The sequence below is a fragment of the Mizuhopecten yessoensis genome, unplaced genomic scaffold (assembly GCF_002113885.1).
Source record: "Mizuhopecten yessoensis strain PY_sf001 unplaced genomic scaffold, ASM211388v2 scaffold7373, whole genome shotgun sequence".
NCBI classification, from domain to species: Eukaryota; Metazoa; Mollusca; class Bivalvia; order Pectinida; family Pectinidae; genus Mizuhopecten; species Mizuhopecten yessoensis.
Genome location: NW_018407015.1, coordinates 35090 through 39629, shown reverse-complemented (window position 1 = coordinate 39629; position 4540 = coordinate 35090).

The window sequence follows — 4540 nt, the reverse complement described above, 5'->3', positions numbered from 1 at the left end:
AAACAAAAACAGTAAACTTTATTAAAATATGTCCCTGATACGTTGTTATCGACCATTCAAACCATTTTACCACCTATATGACCCACTTTACTTTGTCAAACGGTCATATCATAAATATGGTATTACAAAGGTGTTATACAATCTAGATGTTTTGCGATTGGTCAAAACCGTGCGAACAAATTCTTACGTTTTTACAGGTACTACTTGTATTAATTTATAAAAAACTGAACTACTTTGCACTGCGCGGAACGACAACGCTATGATCGGAATACTTAGGTTTTGACCTATACAGAGTTATCTGATAACACACAAGTGTGTTATTTGTTTTTTAAAACTATTAGCGTTATGTGATATAAATAGAATTTTACATCCGTGTCCATTTCATGTTGATTTATCAAAATTATTACAATAAAATTATTGACCTCGTTGATAAAGGAAACGTGGTTGGTTAAATGACTGCAATAGTTTCATGACTACAACATCCTTATTTGTTTTAATGTATTCGTGTAAATGTTCGGTAGTGACATCGACTTGCCTCTAATTAATATGAAACAAAAAAATAGTATCTAAAAATCGTCTTCTAATATTTTTTAGCATGAGGAGTAGAAATAACGAATATGAATTAGATCTATAAACTATGAACACCGATTAAGGTTCCATATGTCGGTAATATTCTCTAGATTTCTTAATGGTAAGTCGATTTCACTCCCGACTATTTACACAGCAAAATTATTTCGGAAAATGCAAATATATATCAATTTATTTAAGAATTGTTTCGGCGACATATTAATAAACTATGTCGACTTCTCCTCAGATGATGTCGACATATTTTCCATCCTTGCTATTATTTTCGTATCTTACATGTAGCGTTTTAATGAATTTTAAGTATCATTGCTTGTGCATCATCCCACTCCTGCCTTTATAGAGAACAGCCATTAACTTCTTCAGTGATTTCATGAACTCAGCGATAAACCGTTTGCTTTATTAAGCACTACTATTACTTCGTTCTTGATACAATCTATGCTTATTAGATATAGACTATGAACATTGTCATAGCATTCAACACGTAATCGTACGTCAGTAGTAAGCCTTTGTTAGCATAAGCTCATTTAAATTTTGTCTCCTATATCCTATTTAAGTGATTTTAAACATTTTCAATGAAGTGATATTGATTCACGCAAACAATAATATAATCTATTTCACGTGCCACTCATTAAACATTTTAATTTGCTGGCAGCTGTTATATTGCTGTTCTCGTCATGATCAGAATCCACAAATTTACTGATTTTTAGTATATACCTTGTAGTGTTCATTCATCATAGGTTACTAAGTTTGATTCATTTCCGTTCAATGTGCATTTTCTGTTTGCAAGTAACGAGGGTAATGACTGTTCAGTATAGAAATGATTACGTAAAATGAATACTTGATCGCAATATGCAATTAAATATAATTTGAATATTCATGCTATAACTGTATTGTTCATGTTTCGATATGTGGTTATTATAGTCTGGTATGGCGTTATGCAATGTAGTCGATTTATGTATGTGTGTGTGCCGAGCGAATATTAAGGTATAGAGTTCAGTATGTTTATCCGATGCTTGTCGTGTTCGTGTAAAATACAATAGGAACCAATCAAATTCAATGAAATCTGTACAACAATTGTAAAAGAATATCTCTGAATAATTTAGAAAGACACAAAAGTGTGTTGAATTACAACGCTTTAGCTGTTACACAGAGCTATGCCCCTCATGCGGTATTTCGGCGTGACGTTGGGTGTTTGATGTGTTGCTAAAACGGTGAACATGGTAAATTGCTAGCCACTTCCTAACGACTCGGATAAGGAGAATTTCTCTTTAGCTCATTTAGCGGAGTGTAAGACTAGTAAGCAAGAGGTACCGGGTTCGACTCCTGTCGGACTTTAAAGTTAGTTTTACAATACATGTAGCTTTACGATGTAAATAGTAAATACAGTTCAAATATATATTCTTCTTATTTTAGCTGTTGTACGTTTTTGTATCTCTGCACAGTGGATAACATCGTTTCTGGTGTTTAAAAAAAGAATCAGCGAACTCACAAATCGAATTTATTTAAACTTTGATTAATAATACCCGAAATGAAAGTGTATTTCCTTATGCAAGCAAACTTTTTTTTGCTACAATACACAACAAAGTCTTGCGAAGCTGAACGATTTAATGAGTTGTTTCAGTCTACGCTGTACCCTGTACCCCTTCACCCCGTACCCTGTACCCCGTAAACTGTTTTTTCACAGCTCAATACATTCGATACGATATATATCTTGATACACATATCTGATTTAAGATTAAACAGTATCTGTTTTCGGGATTTTATGCATATGTCATAGCTTTACGATGTAAATAGTAAATACTGTTCAAGTGTATCTTTGTTCGAACTGTTTTACGTATCACTGCAGAGTTGATAAAATCGTTTCGGACATATTTGAAACGAATAGGTGAAGAATTTATTGAAGAATTGATGGATACTATATTTGTTAGTGATCCTATGCAGACAAATTAAAGCCACCTCCCTTATGTGGTCAGTCTGTGGTCCGACCGATAGAAAAACATTTTACAATGAACCTGAAATAAGCAGCCACACCTGTCTAATTCGGTCAGCGGTCACAAAAATCTGGCCCGAGACGTTATCTCCACATGTATTCAGCGGTCATTTTGTCCAGAAATTGACACAAGAAGATCACAATATATTAACAAGAACACATCTCAATAGAGCAAAGCTAATTACAATGCGTAATTAAAAATTAAAAACCATAGGTAAGGTTTGACACGTGGAATTGACAAGTTGTGTACACAGCGGTTTTAAGCTTGCAAATTTTGGCAGGTCCTACCGACCCATCAACAATGTTTTACAAACAAAACAATTAATCCAACCTTGTGTACTCAATCAGCTTGTGATTTTCAAAACAAGTATGATCTTTTGTAGTACCTATACATACTGTATCCAAAGCTACTCAGGCCTGATATGTTATTTGATAAAAAAAAACTCGCCGCTATATTGCATGCGGAAAACAGATCTGTTTCCGGTCTGATATTACAGTCCTGTCCTTTGAAGATTCCAAAGGAAAGACGCTCGACTTCAAAGCCTGTTAACTTTTACCGTTACGTGACCGCGAGATTCTTTTGATGAACATCAAAGGACCGAACTAGTATTCTTGTCTCATAAACAAGGTGGCGCACACGGCGCCTTCAATTTTGCTATGACATATTACAGGGGTGCAAAGAGCGAAAGTGAGCGTAACCCCTTGGATACATAAACAAATGATTGCGTACCCTCTGAAACCTTTATGTAAAAAAACTGAAGTTCCCCATCCCAGAGATCACTCCGCTCGCTCAGAAAAAAACAACACCGAAGACAATCCCTGCGTCTGGTGGCGGGAAAAACAATTGCTTCTCAGCAGGATAGGTGGTTCATTTGAGACATGCATACTATCATTTTCTTCATTAATTATCTCGAGCGCTCGACTTATTATTTCGGGCGCGTTACTTAGACTTTACGTATGAATCGCTTCATAATAGTATTGTATTGAAATCGTGATAACTAGGCAGATGTACAGAGACGTAAATGGACCTCTCCTTTTTCAATTTCAAAAGTATTTTATTGACAACATATATATATAATGCAAACATTAAAGAAGATATTAGAACAGTATTGACAAAAGAATAAGACAACAGGCTTTGCCTATATCAGTCTTCTTCGTTTTCCTCTCACACTCATGCACACCCACACCAGCTTATGTCTAATACTCGTTATTTAAGGGATAAAACTTGCCTGAATAATAATAATAATAACAATACATGAATATTCATTTTGAATGTATCTACCACGTATAAGTAACGAAACATTTGGATGATTTAATATAAGAGTCAACATGTATAAGACTAGTTTTATTTAATTGGTCCGATGCATTACTAATACCATATACTAAACAGTGCAGATTTAAATATCCTAATAGATTATAAATAGTGGTAATATGATGCCTAATATTTGAATACAGAGGACATTGAAAGAAAAAAATGTATTAAATCTTCCCTCTGTACACCACATACACAGGAAGCATCATCAATCAGATGGTCTTGAAACTTATCAAAGTTAAGAGCACTTTTAAAATTTCTTAGCTGACATAAAATGATGTTAAATTTCCTCGGAACACAGTTAATAAAAGTTTCTGAGACGCATGTATCAAAAGTTTTTTAAGTTTCTTTTTAAAAGATGAAATTGAGATGGAGTCTCGTACAGTGCTATCAAGTGCATTCCATTTTACCATTGTAGAAGGGAAGAAGCTATTCATATAAGTAGTAGTTCTTGTCTGTGGTATATTAAAGAATCTGTTATTTCTGAAGGTATAGTTATTATTTACATTTAGAAATGGTTGAATGATATTATCGAGATAAGTTGGAGTGTAATTATTAAGAATCTTATACATTAATGTTAGTTTATGATTTTGTCTTCGTGTGTGTAATGTTTCAAGTTGTGTTTCAGTATACAGAATATGATGAGATGTACC